This window comes from Hyperolius riggenbachi, chromosome 2 (assembly GCF_040937935.1).
Source record: "Hyperolius riggenbachi isolate aHypRig1 chromosome 2, aHypRig1.pri, whole genome shotgun sequence".
Lineage (NCBI taxonomy): Eukaryota > Metazoa > Chordata > Amphibia > Anura > Hyperoliidae > Hyperolius > Hyperolius riggenbachi.
Window position 1 is genome coordinate 126,223,159 of NC_090647.1, and position 22,572 is coordinate 126,245,730.

The 22,572-nt window shown below is 43.1% G+C and overlaps 1 long non-coding RNA gene across 1 annotated transcript; it reads right to left on the bottom strand.

The window, feature by feature from the left end:
- Positions 1–9,679: 9,679 nt before the first annotated feature.
- On the bottom strand, positions 9,680–21,126 carry LOC137545770 (uncharacterized). The gene is made up of 3 exons (XR_011026100.1): positions 20,995–21,126; positions 20,314–20,806; positions 9,680–9,936 (listed from the first exon to the last, which is right to left on the bottom strand). It is a non-coding gene; the product is annotated as an uncharacterized lncRNA (long non-coding RNA).
- Positions 21,127–22,572: the final 1,446 nt, after the last annotated feature.

The following is a 22,572-nucleotide window of genomic DNA, read 5'->3' on the forward strand; positions in this document are numbered from 1 at the left end:
GTATTTAAATAATTATTTATTATGCAGTGTAAGGGCCTTTTTCCTCTACATGCCAATTGTGGCCACTTTCCGCACACAATTTCGGATTCAGAAATGCAGCTTAATGAAAACAATAGGCTATTTGTTTTGCAGGAGAGAAAAAATGATGCATGCTGCAGTTTTTTTGCAGAATGCATCCCAATCCCCGTAGCAGGACATTTCGGAAAAAGATGCTGCACCCCAGTTGTAATGTAGCCTAAAGCTCTGCGGAAAGTGTCAGTGCTATATAAATGCATAATAATGTAAGCAATATAATTGAACAATGAAGATGGCTGGGAAGATACATATTTATAGCAATTATTTGTGCAGTGCTGGCCATTAATGCCTGTAGCTGCCTGTGTAATCAGTGTTGAGACTTGCTATCAAGTCTGTGTTTGTGTAGCCACAGGTGGGGGATTCTGAGGAAACACTGTTCATTTGATTGAAACAGACAGCTGCCAGTAATGAAGTTTATGCCCAGCTATTCTCTTTAAAAATTAGGTCATAAACAAACCAGCAAAAAAAGAGAAAAAAACAAACACACAGAACATGACATAGAATGCCAGGAGAATGGTGGTCCAAGAAGTATTTCCCGGATAACATTCATGCAGTACATTAGAATGCAGTTGCTCTCATAAGAACTTTTATCAAAGTGAATTATCTAAAAGCAAATGTAAAACGGGGAGGGACAAAACATTAGATACCTCACTATTCGGAAACCACTGGATATTCCGAGGCTTCCTGAGTCATTGTAAAGCCCACACACAGGGTTCTTCTGACTGCGTCCCCAGCTGTGGGTGAACACATCCAGACTGGCCTTGTACGTGTGAAGTCCCGGCACGCCCAGTTAAACAGAACCACTCATGCATGGGTTTTTTCCTCTGCACAAGCACTGCTTTCCACTCTGGACCTGTGCAAACCTTACTCACACATGGCTAGAGACTTCCTTCTTCTGAGGTAAGTCCAGGTAGTCCCCAGTTAATAAATAAATAAGATAGGGACTATAGGGTTGTTCTTAAAGTATATCTGTAAGACTAAAAAGTTTCCCTATGCGGTACTCACCTTGGGAGCAGGAAGCCTCTGGATTCTCCAGAGGCTTTCCCTGGCCTCCTCCACCGGCCTGTTCTAGTGCTGGAACCCCCGTAAAATCGCTTGTCGACACTTCACACATGCACACTAGCACGTAATTTGTATCTACCGTATTTTTCGGACTATTAGACTCTCTTGATCATAAGACGCATGTAAGTTTAGAGAACAAAAACCAAGGGAAAAAAATATATTAAACCTGGTGCATCCATGGTGAAGGGGCATCTTATGGATTATGCCCCTTTTGTACCTCATGCCCCCTTGTACCTCTTGTGTCTCCGTGTCCTCCTGTGTCCTCCATGTGTATGCCTCTGTCCTCCTTGTGCCCTCCTCTATGCCCCTTTCTGTCCCCACTGTGTCCTCCTCTATGCCCCTTTGTGCGCCCCCCCCCCCCCCCCCCGTGTCCTCTGACTTTTCCTGTGTCCTCCTCTGCATTGGCACAGTACAGGGAGCCCCCGACATTGTGACGGGTTGGAGGTTTGTATTGGCAGACATTCACAAGTCAGGAACTCCCTGCATTTGGACTATAAGACGCAGTGATTTCCCCCCCCCCCCCGCCCCCCCCCCCCCCCACACACACACACTTTTGGGGGAGAAAAATTTAGTCATATAGTCCTAAAAATACAGTAACTTTATTCATAAGCCACTTCAGATATCCTTCAGACTCTCCTGCAAAACAAAGTTATCTTTGTCTATTAAGCTGATTAGGCCTCAAAACATTTGTGATTCTCTAAGGCTCAGACACACGTCCAACAAAATGCACAACCAACATCACAACATGACCGACCTCACAACAAACAATTTACATGACCTGTATTTTGCACACACAAACCAAACTAAATGACCAACTCATTTACTCACTGCAAGCGAAACAACGGACTGCACGACATGACTGCATTCGTAACAAGTACATTGTTCAAACAACGTTGTACACACGTGGCCAACTGCACGATATCAGCCCAAGTGTGAGTTGATCTGCCGGATGGATCGGGCAAACCGCCTGTTATCAGTCGCTCATCTAGTCGTTTGCCACGCATATACACTCCAGATTGTGGTCCAACAGAAATCAGCTGCCAATCAGGCAGTTTGGTTGAGCATGTGTATGGGCCTTTAAAAAGAAATTATTGTTAACCGGAATATCTGTAATCAAAATAACAGATCAATGAGTAATTTAGCTTTGTTTTTTAAATCACTTCTCAGAAAACTCAGATTGTGTAGAATGTGATAAGAAAACTCACTCCAGTATTTCTACATACTACACTCTGTTCTCCTGACTTACTGTAGCTTGTGTCTGATGGATTGGATGTAATTTGTGTAGGGCTGTCAGGGAAGTTATTTAAGAAGTAATGAAGAAAGCAGATGGGAACCAAGTTATTCATCTTAAAGAGGCACAATCATTCAGTCCTTTAAAGAACCAGATTCTTTTTAATGACATCCATCACGGATAATGACTTGATTGGGTTCTCATCTTTCATGCTGCCATAGGGCTGTTTGTCACACAGTAATGCTGCTGCACTGTGTTATTGCTCTAGGTTGTAAGTAAACCAGCAGGCCAAACTGTAAAGCAATCTACTGCTGCTATACCCAAAGGAAGAATTATTTACTGAAGCCTAGATTACAAGATTATAAAGTGCTGCCTATATTTACCTTGCGTGAAGCAGAAAAAGTACAATAAATGGATGACCACATACAGTACAGACCGTGCTTAAGTGAACACATAAACATACACTCCCTCTGAATAATAATAATAATATTAATATTACTTTAATAAAAATATATTATTCCCATTCCACCCACTACTTCCCCTAAAGAGATCTGAGGGTTCTCTAACTGTCCAGTGTTTGCAAAGACCTCCCCAACACAGGAGACCTCCCCACCTATGTGTGCCCATGCTCTCTCTTCATGCTGCGACGCCTCCAGACCCCCAAAATGGCCTTGAGCGGGGCCTAGAGCCCACCCCCCCACAGGTGCAGGAGTCCAATTTTAAATTCATGCAAATTGTAAATAAAATGATGATACACTGAAAGGACCAATCAGAATTAAAATCGCTAGTTGCAAATCGCTACACAATCGCTGGCAAAAAGCTAAATCGCTACCAAAATCGCCAGAAAATGCTCAAGAAATCGCTTACAAAACACTCATTAATAAAGCTAGCAATTGCGATTTGAAATTTGTAGTGGGTTCCGGGCCTGACCCGCAGTCTGTATCACTGATGTGATCAGTTTATCACCCTGATCAGTGTCTTCTGTGATACATTTTTCTTCTGTTCTTCAAACTGGCAGATAAAATGTCACATACATGTTATTCAGATTGTAGAAATACTGTGAAGCTCAGAGCTAGGTGATTTTGTTAGGAAAGGCAGGGGATACTGCTAGACCAGCAAGGCTCGGCTCTGCTGTTTGGAGTGTAAAGGAGAAATATCTATAAACAGACAGCCAGAAGGTACTCAGATTTCTTCAGGGGCACAAAATCAGTATTGCATCAAAAATGCATTATTTATCAGGGTGATCAAATAAAAATGTTTACTGCTCCACTAGCTTCCCCATTAGTGGGTTAATGTCCATCCAGAAGTAAGGCTGTATAATATGATGCACCATCACTTTTACAGCTGTAAAAAAGCTGATACAGCTGACATAAGTTGCTATAGCACATGCACACTGCCCACTCTCTGTGTCCAGTACCAATTGAGCAAGGTTTGTTACCACTTCTGTTCTGGCAGTCTATGGCCGATACCACTATCGCGAAAAAAGTAGGCAGTTAAAATCTGACAGAATCGACTGGTTTTGGGCCAGTCCATCTCTTCATGGGGGATTCTCATGGTTTTCTATTTTTTAACAGCGTTTCCTGAACAACAGTTGCAAAATCTAACTGACAAAATAGTGTGCAAGTGAGTAGGGAGGCTGGCTGGTATCTTACTATTTTGGCAGTTAAACTGCTGTACAGGAAATGCTGTTGAAAACAAAGAAAACCCTGAGAATCCCCCATGAGGAGATAAACTGGCCCAAAACCTGTCGGTTCTGTCAGATTTTAACTTCCTACATTTTTCGCGATAGTAGTCCTTTAACCACTAGAGGACCGCAGTGTTAAACCGCTCTAAAGACCAGGCCATTTCTCACTTAATAGGCCACTGCAGCTTTAAGGCCTGCTGCACTGTGTTATTGCTCTAGGTTGTAAGTAAACCAGCAGGCCAAACTGTAAAGCAATCTACTGCTGCTATACCCAAAGGAAGAATTATTTACTCAAGCCTAGATTACAAGATTATAAAGTGCTGCCTATATTTACCTTGCGTGAAGCACAAAAAGTACAATAAATGGATGACCACATACAGTACAGACTGTGCTTAAGTGAACACATAAACATACACTCCCTATGAATAATAATAATATTAATATTAGTCAAAAAAAATATTATTCCCATTCCACCCACTACTTCCCCTAAAGAGATCTGAGGGCCCTCGGCTCTAACTGTCCAGTGTTTGCAAAGACCTCCCAAACACAGGAGTCCTTACACCATAAACTATACAGCAGCATGTTGTTTGCTGCTCTGACAGGGGCTCAACTAGAAATCACTGCCCCCCCCCCTGCAAAAATTTGAAGGCCCCCCCCCCGGCCTGCTCAGGGCCGTTATGGGGGGCCAGAAGGGTCACAGGATGAGGGGAGAGCTTGGCCACACATCAGCGGGTAGGGGGGACAGTCCCCCCTCCCCCACCTAGGACTTTACCCTCAGCACTCCCCCTCCAGCATCTATCAGCGGCAGCAGAACGGGCAGGAACACATACCTCCATCCACTGCGGAGGTCCGATCTCTAAGTGCCTACAGCCTTTGACAGCCGATCACAGCCGACAGCATAGGTTTCAGCCTATGACAGACTATGACAGCCGACAGCATAGGTTTCAGCCTATGACAGCCGATCACAGCCGACAGCATAGGTTTCAGCCTATGAGAGCCTATGACAGCCGACAGCATAGGTTTCAGCCTATGACAGCCGATCACAGCCGACAGCATAGGTTTCAGCCTATGACAGCCTATGACAGCCGACAGCATAGGTTTCAGCCTATGACAGCCGATCACAGCCGACAGCATAGGTTTCAGCCTATGAGAGCCTATGACAGCCGACAGCATAGGTTTCAGCCTATGACAGCCGATCACAGCCGACAGCATAGGTTTCAGCCTATGACAGCCGATCACAGCCGACAGCATAGGTTTCAGCCTATGACAGCCGATCACAGCCGACAGCAAAGGTTTCAGCCTATGACAGCCGATCACAGCCGACAGTATAGGTTTCAGCCTATGACAGCCTATGACAGCCGACAGCATAGGTTTCAGCCTATGACAGCCGATCACAGCCGACAGCATAGGTTTCAGCATATGACAGCCTATGACAGCCGACAGCATAGGTTTCAGCCTATGACAGCCGATCACAGCCGACAGCATAGGTTTCAGCCTATGACAGCCGATCACAGCCGACAGCATAGGTTTCAGCCTATGACAGCCGACAGCATAGGTTTCAGCCTATGACAGCCGATCACAGCCGACAGCATAGGTTTCAGCCTATGACAGCCGATCACAGCCGACAGCATAGGTTTCAGCCTATGACAGCCTATGACAGCCGACAGCATAGGTTTCAGCCTATGACAGCCGATCACAGCCGACAGCATAGGTTTCAGCCTATGACAGCCTATGACAGCCGACAGCATAGGTTTCAGCCTATGACAGCCGATCACAGCCGACAGCATAGGTTTCAGCCTATGACAGCCGATCACAGCCGACAGCATAGGTTTCAGCCTATGACAGCCGATCACAGCCGGCAGCATAGGTTTCAGCCTATGACAGCCGATCACAGCCGACAGCATAGGTTTCAGCCTATGACAGCCTATGACAGCCGACAGCATAGGTTTTAGCCTATGACAGCCGATCACAGCCGACAGCATAGGTTTCAGCCTATGACAGCTGATCACTGCCCTGCTTCTGGAGGGGTCTGCCTTACATCGCAGTGCTGTACAGCAATAAAAGATGGCAGTTTCGCCGTCAAACAGTCTCCCAGCGGCGATCGCCACTAAGAGACCGCAAACCACGCCCCAAGGACCTTACACCGATCGGCGTAAGGCGGTCCTAGGGCTGCCGCCACGTCCACGCCAAGAGGTTAAGGATCAGAAACTGCTGGTACAAAAAACGGGGCTATTCACGCTGCTCTTCCATCACTGAAGCTCACTCCCTCTGCCATTGCTGTGGCAGCAGAGCTCTGTGAGCCATTCAGGAGCCGATTTCATTGGCTCTTGACCCTGTGATCATTGTGAGCCAATGAGATTGGCATACAGTGATCACGGGGTCAGGAGCCAATTAAATCGGCTCCTGACTGGCTCACGGAGCTTTGCTGTCATACTAACAGCAGGGCAAGTGAGCTGCAGCGGCGAGAAAGCGTCACGATCAGCGGTAGCTTGCGGCAAGCTAATTGAAATGTACGCCCGGGCAGGGATAACAGGTCCCAAACAGGGCGTTGATTTCAATTAGCGTGGTCTGGAAGTGGTTAAACACACGTGTTTCTCTATGCATTCTCTGTTTGTTTTTGTGTGTGTTGAGTTTTTTCCTAATATGCAACTCTATATAGGGCAATATTTATCTCTAGGTATTTGCAAAAAATGCATCCATCTAACTACACATGTTTTCCATTGAATTGCACTTTACATGAGATTGAACACGAAAACGCAAATGCATCAGGAAATTAGTTGCATGCTAATTCAAATTTGCATGAGTGAAAAATTAGCAAAAACACATGTAGGGAAACAGCTTGTCTACTTGAAAGTGAGTAAGGGACATTGAATATGACTAGCCAAATGATCTATAGCCTTCATCTTCTTGTTCACGCATTATATTATATAATTTTCCTAAACTTATTTTTTATAGGACTATTCAGTTAAACTGCGTGCTAAACTATATCTCCACAATTGCAGTTAATGAATATGTAGATTCACAGGATCAACGGTACTTCTTAGGGGTTTTTGAATATAAGACATGACAAGCAGCATCTCTGTACAGTACTGATTAAAAACAAAACACCCAGGGCAAATTACTTAAAAACTATACTGCTTTTAAGGGAACCTAAACCCTAGGGGAAAAAAGTTTCACTTAGCTGGGGCTTCTTCAAGCACCCTGCAGCCGTCCTGTACCCTTGCAGCTCCTCGAGTTTCCTCCGGTCCCCTGCCGCGGCTTAGTTTACCGGCAACACGTCCTCTTCTTTGCCTTCCCCACCCTCAAGCGCATCATGCATGGGTGCAGTACGCTTGCGCCTGCGCATGATGTGGTTGACGCCGGGGAAGGCGAAGAAGAGAACGCGTTGCCGGGGGCCTACTGTCAGTTGAATGAAAAAGAAGCCACGGCAAGGGACCGGAGGACATTCGAAGAGTTCTCCTTTGTTGAGTTGCTGTGAAGTCCATGATCTAGCTGGGTTGTGGGCCATTGCAAGTGTGCTCTTCCAGGCCATGTGCTTCCTCCATTGCTCCCTCATGGTCCGGACCATTCTGCGCAAGTGCAATTACAAAACAATTACAGTCTTAACAAATTGCGCATGCGGAGAACGCTCCCGAGCCACGCAAAGCGCAATTGGCTGTAGTAGACAGCCAGGACCATGCATGTGCAGTAGTCCCCAACTGAGCCGAGTCACAAACTTTATGGGGGTGACAGCAGCACAACTGAGGGGACCGGGAGAACATCAAGGGAGTAGACAGACTTAAGGGGGCTGTCCATTAGTTTCAGGCACAATTGCACTAAACTGGCAATAAGAATGGGTCTGGATTAATGCCAAAGTCTTATATTGAGAGAAAAGCTGCACCATGAATATATTAATGCCCCAAATACCCCTATAATTAAAAATTATGCATGGAACTGAGGGGTTAAAACCTTAATATATTGAGGATCTTATATACCGTACTAATAGGCAGTTTTAATGCATGGCGTGGACACAGCAGAGTCCATGCTGTGCAAAGCACAAGCCGCCGCCCACTCACCACACCCTTCCCCAGGAGAGGGGAGGATGTCCACACTGTGGGGGGAAGGTAGGGGGGAATTACTGGTTATTTATAATCAGTTGCTCATATACATACATACTGTAAATCTCATGTAGTGGCCAAATTCCCCTTTGTTGGTGTAAACTTGTGGCTTTTCTAAGTAGTTCCATACTAATCTGCCCCATTTATTCACCAATTATTAGAAATGTATAACAGTCACTTCATTAAACCGTTTGTAGCAGAAATAAAGCAAGGCATTTTTGAAGTGCCCTATATAGACTGTGACATGTACTGTAAATACTGAGCCCTTTCAGAGGTTACAAGTACCATAATGTTGTTATAGCCTGTAAAATATTGTAGAACACAACCCAAGAGGTAAAAAGTTCACAAGCAGGCTGTGCTACAGGGAGCGCTTTAATTGCAGGATTTATGGGAGCAGAAAACAAAGGTAAGGCCATTTCTGGGAAAATCTGGAAATTTGGTAACAGGAGCAGTTAACTTGCATCCACCGTAGAGTGAAATCAAATCAATATGGGATTTACGATTACTGCAAATGCGCCGCTTTGTTGTTTCACAGAGGATAAAGATATTTTCCAGATATTTTATACTGAAACACGATCCGTCAGTTGTGTGGTTTTTGTTAGGCATGTTTTTTCCCCACGCATCAATGCACATGGCTAAGCATACCCCAGTGATGCAGCTCAGTGGGGCAAATAGAAATTGTGGTGGCCCTCAAGACCTGGAAACTGGAGTAATGACAACTTCACCAACCCCAAGGATATTAATGAACATGGCAAATTAAGCTCACATACATAATGTACAGTGCATATAGTACATGGACAAAGACAGGGCCGAATTTACCATTAGGCACTGTATACTTACCTTTGTAGAGGAAGCCTTCATCAGAGGCTTCCCACGTCCTGCTGGAGACCACCAATCGAAGTTCACTAGTGATGAGTTGTAATTTCGCATTGAAATTTGCAATTACGATGCAAAATCATAATGCTACATTTTGGGGAAAAATCGTAACCGATTTCGTCTGTTGTAAGCAGGAACTGTAATTTTGCATAATTTCTGTGTTATTTTTTACGTAATTTTGTGCCAACTTTAGAAGTTAATAGCACAGCTATTGTCACCAATGTGTGTTAAGGAGAATAGTGGGTACAAGTCACAAAAATAATTTTGCAAAAGACCTTGGATTTTTTGAGAAAAGAGCTTTTGAAAATGCAAAGGATAAAGGGTTTTTAAACTCAGTTTAAAAAACATTTTTCCTTTGCATTTTTAAAAGCAATTTTCTCAAAAAGTACAAGGTATTTTTGCAAAATTGTGTTTGTTACTTGAGCTTGCTATTCTCCTTAGCATATGTAGCAGTTTTGTTGACATTGACATGAAAGTCTAAAGTTGACATGAAATTATGTGAATATTATGCAAAATTACAAATGATTACACAAAATCAGTTGAAATTACAAACTGTAACTACGTATGGGCGTAATTGTGAAAATGTATGCCAAATGTTACATAATTGTATTTAGCTAATTACCATCATCACTGAAGTTCATGGCTGTTCTTCCATCCATAAATGAGCCCCACTGTGCAGGCTTGTGCTTGCAGAATACCACAGAGCCAAGTGGAAAAAGCCAAGCCTGATCGGCGCCATGCTACTGTGCAGGCCAAATGCATCCTACGCAATGTAGCTGCGATCGTTCACACAAAAAAATGCAGCCACGCGCACCATTCAACAAAGCCCTAGTTGTGTGTTTTCTGAGGGTCCCAACACTGGTTCGGTACAGGTGGGGGACGGGGGACGTCTGTGGATAATCCAGATAAACCTGTGGATAAACCAGAGCAATTTTCACATCACACTCCTCCCATTCATTTGACAATAACTTTATTGTTATTAATCACACAGAAATGATCTAAATCTTATTTTATTTTTTTTGCCACCAATTAAGCTTCCTTTGGGTGGTACTTTTTGCTTAGAATTATTTTATTTTGTATACATTTTAAAGGGAATAATAAGAAAAAAACAAGAAAAATTCATTATTTCCCAGTTTTCGGCCATTATAGTTCAATTAAATGATACCTTAATTAAAACCCACACATTTTATTTTCCGATTTGTCCCGGTTTTTGCAACATTTAAAATATTTCTCTACCTAATACAGTGTATGGCGCCAATATTTTTTCTGGAAATAAAAGGTGCATTTTCTATATATCTAATTAAAAGCCTTTATTTGCAAAAGTAATAGTAATATACCCTCATGACATATATATTAAAAAGTCTATAAGGTAACTATTTATGTTTGTTTTTTTATTAAATGGTGTCTTTTTTTTTTACTAGTGTTTTATTTGGGTAACTATAGGGTAGGGGTGTAATGGGGTAAATGGGTGTATATGTTTGGGTGCATTTTACTTTTTGGCCACAAGATGGAACTACACTTTACTTCCAAGTACGGTAAATAGTACTCGGAAGTAGTTAGTGTATCTGTTTACGTAAATGAAATGCCTACGTCAGCATGATGCCGGCTTTTCATTCATCTGGGGGACAGCGATCGAGATGGGAACAAGCTGTTCCCAGTCTCTGGTCAACTCATCGGCGGAACTGTGGTGGAAATGAACGGTGGCAGCGCGGCGATCGTGAGCGGCGAGGCAAACAACGCGGGTATGTGTATTTACCCCCCTGGTTCGGAAGCATTGTGCAGGGGGCGTAAATACATGATGGGACGGCCAAGTAGGTATTAAAGAGGAGCTGTTAGGTATAAGGTCTCAGAGAAAATAAACACATATATCAGTAGCTAAAGATTGGCTGTACTTACATTACATATGCATTTCACTGTCCACGTTTGGATTTCACAGAATTTGTATATAGTATATGCAGAGATAGATGCTCCTGACAGTTCATGGCAGGCTCCATGTTTTTCTGTCAAATGTGTCGTCATGTCCTGCCTGCTTCCTGATCACAGATAAGCTTGTACTAAATAACACAGTGTGCAGTGAATATTAATGAGCCATGTGGCTAGGAACAATAGCTGACTCCTGCAGAGTACTCTGCCCCGAGATTTATCAGTGCTACGCGATTACAAGCTGCTGTAAGGTCTCATTAGCAGCCGAGGGGAGAGCCCCAGAATGCTTTGCAGTAATATGCGGCTTGCGTCTTCTTAAGAATAACAGACTTGCTGATAAGCACACATCAAAGGTAACTGAGATTTTTATCTTCACTAATTGCTTTTGGGCTTCCTTCTAAACTGTTTAACACAGGAGAATAGAGGTTTAAATTAGCTTCTGCAGCCTGACAGTTACTCTTTAAAGACCTCCTGTGACCTCTAGGGCCCCAAAGCAGCCACCTTGACTACTATGACTATTGCCACATCGCTGATCCAATTTAGCTGCATTTTTATTCTCTCTGAAAGTGTTTCCTTGGTATCTTATTGACATCTGTGTTTCAGACGAAATCAACAATATTTTTCCGCCCTCCCTTCTTTTCTGATTGAGAACTGAAATTATTATTATTAAAGGGAACCGGAAGCAAGGAAAATTATTTAAAAAATAAACTACATACATAGGGGGCGCATGCGCGGAGCCACCATGAGCAGACGCTAGTTGGCAGAGCTCCGTCTTCGGGATCCCGAATTATCTCTCTCACAGCCTCGTTCGTAAGCAAATTTCCTCCCGCTACAACACCTGACACCCAGGAAATGTCCAGGAGGGGAAAGAAAGATAATCCGCCACCTCCCGAGGCTCCAAAGAAACAAAACAGGCAACACAAACTTACCGAACACTTCGGGCCTGCTCCTACGAGATCCAAAATGGCCGCCACGACCTCAGCCTCAGCAGCCTCGCCTCACTCCTCAGGGCCTAGCTCGCCCAATTCTCTCCCCGAGTCGCCGCAGTCAGCAACGGAAGTCCCCCTCACGAAGCTACAATCCCAACAGCTATACAGGGACATAAGTTCGCTTTTCAAACGGGAACTAGCAGCAGCGGTAAGCGACCTATCTAATCAAATCAAGGAGGTGGGTGAGCGGGTGGAGAAGCAAGCAGACTCCCTAGTTGATGCAGTAGCGGCTGACAAACTACAACTAGATGATCAAGATGAGAAGATCCTAACCATGGAACTCAAGCTTGAAGACCTTGAAAACAGGTCCAGGAGGGCAAACCTACGCATCCGTGGGGTTCCGGAATCCATTACGGATCTAAAGGTAATGGCTCTAAATCTTTTTGCGGCCATCCTGCCACAGCATGATCCTCAAGAGTTCCAGATAGTCCGCATCCATAGAGCCCTGAGACGCCCCCGTAACGCGGATCTTCCCCGGGACATTGTCCTAAAGATGCAGCACGAGGAGATGAGGGACGCCATTCTATTCGCAGCTAGGCCTCTAACATCACTCCCGGACCTACCCAACACGGTACGTCTCTTCGCTGATCTATCTCCTCTTACACTGGCACGAAGGAGAGATATGAGGCCTGCGACCCAAGCTCTTACCACAGCCTCAGTGAAAAACAGGTGGGGTTTCCCCTTTTCCCTATGTTTCGATTACAACAACAGGAGCTACCTCTGTAAATCACTGGCCGAGGCCCGCCTTGCTCTGGGTCAGTGCGGCCTACAGCTCCCGCCTCATGATCAGACCTCGCTACCTCAAAGCTCTCCAAGACCGACCAGAGTCTGGACGGAGGTCACTAACCGCAGACGCTGACGGCCATCGGAGAATCCATCTTCACCATCCTCTCCGGCCCATTCTTCACAATCCATATGACCATGGACAGGTTATGTCTAGTTAACTGTTTGTTACATGCCTTATTCTTAAGACCTATTTTTGCCTTTTGTTATATCTTTATTTTTCGCTTCAACTGGCACCGAAATAGACTTAGACTATTTTTTCCTCAATTTCTTTCATGTTGGAAGCATACTTTTGAACTCTATGAGTATCTGCCCTATACTATACCATATTAATACTAGGTGGCCCTCCTCCCTTATCTACAACATAATGTACTGTTTACTCATGAGACGAGAGGGGACTCCCCCAACTAGACTGGGCCTTATACTGGGCGTAAATACTCACAATTTATACGTTAGGTTTATTCTTAACTTCCAAAGTAATGCTGTGGATTTATTGTTTATATATTACTACTATTAACCGTTTTTCCCATAGGTCTTGTGGCTATACTAAGTCAACCTGATACTGGCCTTGTTATTGTTCTCTATTATAACTTCGGGATCCCTAAGGAATGTTATGCTGTCCCCATCCTTAGATTCACGCATGTGGGTATCACTAATATGGTCCCCTACATCTGTGAATCACCTGAAGAGGAGTTATATCCTCTGGTTATGCTTTTTTGTTATATGTTCCACTAACATGATACTGTTTTTTCCTATAGGTACCTGGTCATACCTAAAGTACGCAATAATTACCATAAGTCTAGACTTTCTACCCCTAGCAAACTTTAGCCACGATTTCTGCAACATTAGCTCAATTTTTGTCATTGTCCCCCATGGTCAGATTGGTTTCCCATAATGTTAGGGGATTTAATTCCCCCCCTAAAAGACGTAAGGCCATGCAAGACTATATTACGCACAAGCCTGAAATAATCGCACTGCAAGAAACGCATTTCACGCATGCCTCTTTCCCAAAATTTATACATACCCAATACAGGTGTGTATATCTCGCCTCTTCTCCCTCCAGGAAAACACTAGGAGTCGCTATACTTCTACATAACTCCTTTCCACTGGAGGTAGAACAGGTTATTCCAGATGACTTGGGGTGGTTCCTTATTGTAATAGGCTCCCTCCAGATGAAAAAGATATGTATAGTTTCTTCATACTCACATCCTAATGACCCTTTAGCAACTTTCTCAGCATGTACAAAAAGCCTGTTAACTCTGACATACGATCATCTCTATTGGTGTGGGGACTTCAATGTCGTTCTTGTCCCCAGCATTGATTCCTCTACCTCCCTTGATCATCGCCTAACTCTAAAAAAGCTTAGAACGCTTCATAAAATGATTGAGTCTTTATCTATAGTCGACGTGTGGAGGGAGTCTCATGGACACACCAGAGGGTACACCTACTATTCTCCTCATCATCGATCTCATTCACGCATTGATTTAATCTTCACTAATGCCAGCAATACTATTAATTTACTATATGCACGGCACATACCCTGTGCTTGGTCTGACCATGACATGGTAATGGCCCAGTTTGATTCACAAACACCTAAATTTATTAAGCGTTCATGGCGTTTAAATGAGGCAATGCTCACCAACCCTTCTACCATAAATGATCTCTCACAACATCTCACAGAGTTCTTCGATATAAACAATACCCCTGGTATAGCTAAATCATCACTTTGGCTATCTCATAAAGCATATATCAGAGGCCAGTTCATTAGAATAGCCTCTCGGATCAAGAGGGAGCACTCAGAAGCATTACACAACCTCCAATATAAACTATCTAGACTGGTCCTAGAGCATCAAGCATCCCCTTCTATTTATTTATATAAGCTGATCAGGGATACAAAGATCCAAATTGACCTCCTCCTCTCTCGCCAAGCTGAGAAAATCTTCCGATGGACTCAATCCCGCTGTTACAAATTGCTTAATAAACCTGATCGCTGGCTAGCATCCAAACTAAGAGAGAAGCAGCAAATAAATTGTGTCAGAAAAATTAAACTAGCCAATGGTAGGGAGTCCTGTAACCCAGACGAAATCCATGACCGATTCCTCCAATATTATACCAAATTATACTCCCAACCTCTCCCCCCGACTACCCAAGAACTCCAATCCTTCCTCACCACCCTCCCAATACCATCTCTCTCACCTCTTTCAGCTACCTATCTCAATACACCTATTTCCCAAGATGAGGTTGAAGAAGTAGTGAAACACCTAAAAAATCACAAGGCCCCAGGCCCTGATGGCTTCACAGCCTTATATTACAAAAAAATTTCAGCAATCCTAATCCCCCACCTTACATCTTTATTTAATTCAATACTTAAAGGGGCAGCAGTCCCATCCGAATTCTTAGCTTCCTCAATAACTGTCATTCCAAAACCTGGGAGAGATCCACTGACCCCTAGTAATTATCGTCCAATCTCCCTATTAAACTCAGATTATAAAATTTTCACCTCAATCCTAGTTTCCCGCCTCAATAAATTGATACCGTCACTCATTCACAAGGACCAAGTTGGTTTTATACCCCAACGTCAAGCCACTGACAATATCCGAAAATTACTAAATATAATCCACCACGCACACCGACTTAAGCATCCACTAGCAGTGCTCCTTCTTGACATTGAGAAGGCCTTCGATACTTTATCATGGCCATATATGCTTTGTGCCCTTCAGAGATTTGGTATATCAGGCCCTTTTCTCCAAGCTATTAGGTCCTTATACTCTGCCCCAATTGCCTCCCTCAAACTACCCTCCACACGTCATTCCACAATAAAAATTGAAAGAGGAACTAGACAGGGGTGCCCCCTGTCCCCAGCCTTATTCGCACTATGTATAGAGCCCCTTGCCATTAAAATTAGGCAGGCAGCTGATGTTCAGGGTTACCGAATAGGTCAACGCTCCTATAAAGTTTCTCTATTCGCTGATGATCTAGCTTTGACCCTAACTAGCCCCACTACATCAATACCCTCTCTATTAGACCTACTATCTTCCTTCAAGAACTTAACTGGGCTATCACTAAACATTACAAAATCAGAAATCCTACCCTGTAATATTCCCAGCCCAATTACCGCAGACATAGCTTCTCGTTTTGGGTTCCATATACAACCTAAATTTGTTAAATACTTGGGAGTCAAACTTACTAAAAATCCATCAGATATGTTCCGCTTGAACTATACCCCTCTATTGATCTCACTCCTAAACTTGCTCAACACATGGGCCAAGTTACCAATTTCCTTAAGTGGGAGAATACATTCAGTCCGCATGACTCTACTCCCTAAAATTCTATATTATTTTAGGGTCCTCCCTACTCCAGTCCCAAAGGACTCTCTCATTCCTCTCCAAAGGGAAATCTCAAAATGTATTTGGGCCCATCATCCCCCACGTATTTCCTCCAAAAGGATGCAACTCCCTAAGCATGAAGGAGGTCCAGCAGTCCCTAACATCTATAATTACTATATTGCCGCCCAGCTAGCCCATATCCCACCTACTCAGGCCGGCCCTAACTCTCCATTATGGGTTGCCTTAGAATCAGCACTCTTAGCCCCGCACAAAATAGAGGCGTTAGTTTGGTCTTCGCTACCACATCCTACTAGTCTTCTCCTCGACTCCCCCTACACCCTACATACTCTTAAAATTTGGAAGAGGTATAGGTATACTCTAGGCCTACAAGCCACTCCCTCATTGGCTACGCATCTATTCGGTAACCCTGACTTTCCTCCGGGCCTAACTACTGACCTTTCCTGGTTAGCTGCTACTCAATATACAAAACTAATAAAGTTTCAGAGATTTGAAAAACTAATCCATCCAGCTACCTTGTCTGAGACCCTCTCCTGTAGACCACATCAATTTTTCCACCTCCAACAGGTCCACCACTATTGGTCTTCACTAGGCCATCTAACTACTGATTCCTCATATACATATTTTGAGAACTTTTGCAACTCTTCCCCTCTAGGAGGTGGAATCATATCCTACCTATACAATTTATTAGCCACTCGGGCCCAAGACGCTATGGCCCCCGTTCTGGAGAAATGGGAAGCTGAGTTAAAGTTTCATCAAACCCCAAAGAGATGGGCCCATTGTTTTGAGACTCTCATGAAAGGAAGCCTTTGTTTCTCTACGCTTGAAACTAATGTAAAGCTCCTTCACAGAGCTTATCTAACCCCAGAGAAGGTTTCAAGTATTTTCCCTCAAGCCTCCTCTTTATGCTATAGAGGCTGTGGGGCGAAAGGCTCCTTGACCCATATGTGGTGGACTTGTCCATTAGTAACAAATTTCTGGTCACAAATTGCTGGTCTGATATCTACAGTTCTCCAGACTTCCGTCACTCCTACACCTACCGTCTTCCTCTTTGGTGACAAACCTAACAATGTCAAGCATCCGGCGCATAGACTAATTCAGCATATTGTGAATTCCGCAAAAACTTATTTAGCCTCTCGCTGGAAGGACACATCTCTTTCTATACAACATGTAATTGATAAAGTCCACAAAACCATGATCCTAGAAAGAATGGTAGCAGTTACGGAAGACAGATTGATTCAATTCACTAGCACATGGTCTCCCTGGGTTGACTATGCGGACAATAAGGGCCTCCGCTATCTACTATTTTTTACCTAATATATGTAAAGATATCCTGGCAAATGTTTTAATTTACCCTAGATAATAATCCACCATCTGACTTTATTGACCTACCTACCTAATTGGTTAACAGTACCTAGTATACATGTTAGTATGTTTTATTGTGTTTATTGTTCTTATTCATTCTATTATCATAAGCCCCCTGTGTGGGGATTGATACCAATGTATCATTGTCTAAATCTGCTTTACTGCAATAAAAAACTTTGAAACTAAAAAATAAACTACATCATGTAGCTGCAAATGAATATTACATACTAACCTCACAGTCAGTTGGTCTCAGAGGCTCACCATTTTCTTCTTACAGTGATCTTTTCCAGTTCTGACAATATTTTGCCAGAACTGAAACATACCAGTTGCTGTCAGTTATCTATTGGCAGCTGTCAGTTACAGCTGAATGTGCTAGGTTATGTCCATGTTTCCCTATGGCTCAACTGGGTGATATTACAGTTTGACAGTGTGCTGACCAGGAAGCTGTTATGGGGTAATGGCCATTTTAAAGAGAAACTCCGACCAGGAATTGAACTTTATCCCAATCAGTAGCTGATACCCCCTTTTACATGAGAAATCTATTCCTTTTCACAAACAGACCATCAGGAGGCGCTGTATGACTGATATTGTGGTGAAACCCCTCCCACAAGAAGCTCTGAGTACTGAGGTACTTCTGGCAGTTTCCTGTCTGTGAACCTTGTTGCCTTGTGGGAAATAGCTGTTTACAGCTGTTTCCAACTGCCAAAACAGCATACAGCAGCTACATCACTTGCCAGCAGTAAAAATGTCACCATGTGATAAATGTCAGTATATAAATCAGGGATTTAAAAGATTTTACAATGGGCGAACACTGAGTAAGTCATTTATACATAATTATTGTAAAAATGAAGCACTTTTTTTTATTACATTATTTTCACTGGAGTTCCTCTTTAAAATGGAGGACGGAGAAATCCATTGATCACAGTGGACAAATAGGAAGCAGGACAGGAGAAAGAGATTGAGTTGTAGACTACACGGGAGGTAAGTATGACCTGTGTATGGTTATTTTTACTTTTTATTTTCAGTTCAGGTTCTCTTTAAGTATTTATATATCTTCCGCAGTGCTGTACTTCTGTACTTTTTTTGTCACTTAACTCAGAGGGGCGCACAATCTAATTCCTACCATAGTCATATGTCTTTGTATGTATCATGCAGTGTATGTATTGTATTGTAGGGCCAACTTAGGGGGAAGCCAATAAACTTATCTGTATCTTTTGGGGATGTGGAAGGAAACCGGAGTGCCCGGAGGAATCCCACACAGACACGGGAAGAACAAATAAACTCAGTGCAGATGTTGTCCTGGCTGAAATAAAAAATACATTTCTTCTTGGAAGAAGAAACGGAATGGAATGACCAATTTCCGCCCAAAATTGCGGAAAATACAATTCCGCGGTAAGCGGTGACCATCCCTACTAGAGAGAGAGAGAGAGAGAGATGAATCTACATGGCTATCTGGGGTTCTCTTCGGACAACTGTTGGACACAAAAGGCAAGGCCATGCCTGAGTGGGCTTAAGCCACCAACCTTTCAGTTAACAGCTAAAAACACGCTAACCAATTGTGCCACAAAGACTGTGTACCACAAAGACTGCATGCAGTTGCAGTTGCATGATTTTATGGGAATGTATGTGTGTCTTTTGGAGGGAGGAAGTAAGTCTGCTCCAAGAAGTTTCAGCATGTAGTGTTGGTGGTATAATGGTTAGGATCGCAGCCTACAAAGCGGTAGGCCTGGGTTCTATTCCTGGCCAATGTGAGTTGGCTTTTGACATACTACAAATCCTTAAGCAATCTCATTTTTCTCTTGGATATATCATAATGGTACATGCTAGGCTGGCTTCAGCATGTAGCATTGTAGTGTGTTGTGTTGGTGGTATAATGGTTAGGATAGCAGCCTACAGAGCGGTAGGCCTAGGTCCTATTCCTGGCCAATGTGAGTTAGCTTTTGACATACTACAAATCCTTAAGCAATTTTCTCTTGGATATATCATAATGGTACATGCTAGGCTGGCTTCAGCATGTAGCATTGCAGTGTGTTGTGTTGGCGGTATAATGGTTAGGATAGCATCCTACAGAGCGGTAGGCCTGGGTTCTATTCCTGGCCAATGTGAGTTAACTTTTGACATACTACAAATCCTTAAGCAATTTTCTCTTGGATATATTATAATGGTACATGCTAGGCTGGCTTCAGCATGTAGTGTTGGTGGTAGTATAGTGGTGAAGTGAGCTACCTACCACGCACTCAGACCTGGGTTCAATTCCTAGCCAAGGTATGTAAGCTGGCTTTTGAAATGCTACAATTCCCTGGAAGACAAGACCCTCCTCCCTCCGGGAGGAGGGAGAGAGAAGAGAGGGATATAAGGAACAACAATCAGCTAGGAACAAACCTACAAGACCCTAACTAAACTCTCCCTAGCAGAGTCTGTCAGCAGCTGTCCCTTAACTAATTACTGTAGGCAGACGAGTGAGTAAAACGACAGGAGAACCTTGCCTTTTATAAGGGGGGGGGGCTCCAGGAGTGAATGCAGTATGATTGGTGACAATGTGCCTGCTGACTGTGATGTAGAGGGTCAAAGTTCTGCTCAATGGAGCATTATGGGGGCGAATCGAACTTCCGCAAAAGTTTGCCTTCACCGCGAACCAAACCACCTGAAGTTCGCCTGGAACCGTTCGCGGGCAGACGCTTGGGCCATCTCTACTGTAGTTAGCTCTGTAGAAGTTGTTTGCTGATTTGATGGTGTGAAGTTCTAGACATTGTTACTGCCTTAGCATCTCCAATAGTGCTGGTCTGCTAATAAGTAGGCTCTGATAGGTGAGTGGGGGGTATGCAGGATAAGAGAGACATCTCCAACTGGGATATTTTAATCAACTCTTGAGCTGAATACTCACCCAACGACACAGGAAAATGGATCCCAGTGAGGTCCCCCGATGACAAGTGTTCCCCAATCCATCTTCCTACCGGCGTGTACAAGCGCTATCATGCTACCATAACGGTGGCATGCTCAAAAATTGATCGGTTGTCGGAAAAATCGCCATAGAAATCACATAGTGGGTACGGACCTTTACAAACTTTGAAAGAAAGTAGCAAAAAAGGAGAAAACATGTCATTGTGGGAAACCCCTAGCCTGCCTCAGGCTAACTTCACTCTTGCCAACACCATGATCTAATTAGTGATTATACAGCTGCCTGTTGTTTTGCACAACAGTGAAAGCATTATTAGGCATCCTTTATGGTTGCAGAGTTTAGGGTTTCAGAATTCCATTTCCATTCCTTGTAGCTGAAACTTCAATCTAAAGGCATCAGAGCTCAACATGTTATACCCCATTTATGACTTCTGATTTCTTGCTGAAAGAGTTCTGTTTTGTTCTGTGTGATGTGTTATCTGGTATAAGAGAAAAAAACTAATGTTAGGTATAAGAGACAAAAGAATGATGTTCGATATAAAAGAAAAATAAACCCTTATGTTTGCTATTACTACACCAAGACCTAGTAGCAAAAAAGTTTCTGTACCGTGTTAGCCAAACAAATTATATAGGTAGAAAAAAAACAACGTTTTGTAAGAAATAATACCTTTTAATGGCTAACTAATAGAGTTAAATGATGCAAGCTTTCTGGGATCTAGTCCCCTTCTTCAGGCATATTTCCAGATGTAAGCTGAAGTAAAACACTGATGCAGATAAATGGTAAACACGAAGATGACAGTTGTGTTGGTTACTGTTTATCCGTTAGGTGTCAGGTGATCAGCAGGCTGGAGCCAGTGAGTTAGTGCAACCATACATGAAATCCAGCAGGTTTCTGAAGATCATGAAGCCAAATCAATCATGTTACATAAGGTGTCATGAATCCTGTTCCACAATTTAAACCTTCTGTTAATGTCTTGAACATTTTCATAAATTTGTACTCAGAAACTTTTCTTGATTGATCATTTTTGAAGTTACCCTTAAGAACAAGTACTTTTAGATCTTGCATGCTGTGTCCTGGTTCACAGAAGTGTTGGCCCACTGGTGTGTCCATTTTACCCTCATTAATTTTAAAGCGGTGATGGTTCATTCTTGTGCGCAGTTTTTGTCCTGTTTCTCCTATATAGATTCCTCTTGAGGGGCATTTCATGCAGCGTATCATGTATACAACATTGGATGACTCGCAGGAAAATTGGTCTTGTATTTGATGATATTTCTGTGAGTTTGGTATTTGTATTTGGCTTGTGCTCAAGATATAAGGGCAGGTCTCACACCTTGTGTTATTGCAGGGTAATGTGCCTGGAGTATCTGGTGTAGATAATGCACTTCTGATAATCATTTGTCTCAAATTGGGAGGTTGTCTGAAAGCAAGCAGTGGTAAATCAGGAAAAACATCCTTCAGGCGTTTGTCTTTATGGAGTATTGGTTGTAGGGCTTTTGATATCTTCCTCAGTGTCTTTAATTTTGGGTTGTAGGTTACCACAATTGGGATTCTGTTGTTTTCAGTCTTTGGGGTTTACTTCAACAGTTCCTGTCTTGATTTTAAAGTTGCTCTGTGTATTTGATCATCAACGATTTGTGGATGATATCCCTGATCTATGAATATTTTACGTAGTGACATAAGTTGTCTGTCTCTGTCCTCTGAATTAGAACATATTCGGTTATACCTCAGAGCCTGGCTGTAAACAATAGATTTTTTTGGTGTGTTCCGGGTGGAAACTCTTCCATTTCAGGTAAATATGCCGGTCAGTTGGTTTACGGTATATGGATGTTTGTAAAATTCTATTTTGTATATAAATTGTGGTATCCAGGAAACTGACATGGGAGGTTGAAAAGCTGAGCGTTAACTTGATGTTCTTGTGGTACTCTGAGAAGTTTTTGTGGAATCTGATTAATTCTTCCTGTGATGCTGTCCAGATTAATAGGATATCGTCTATAAATCTGAAGTAAGCCCATGGTTTAATTTCACAAGTTGAAAGGAAGTTTTCCTCCAATCTGGCCATAAACAAATTTGCATACTGGGGCGACATCCTACTTCCCATAGCACTGCCCATTGTCTGTAGATACATATCATTCCCAAATGAATTATGAATATTCATAGATCAGGGATATCATCCACAAATCGTTGATGATTAAATACACAGAGCAACTTTAAAATCAAGACAGGAACTGTTGAAGTACACCCCAA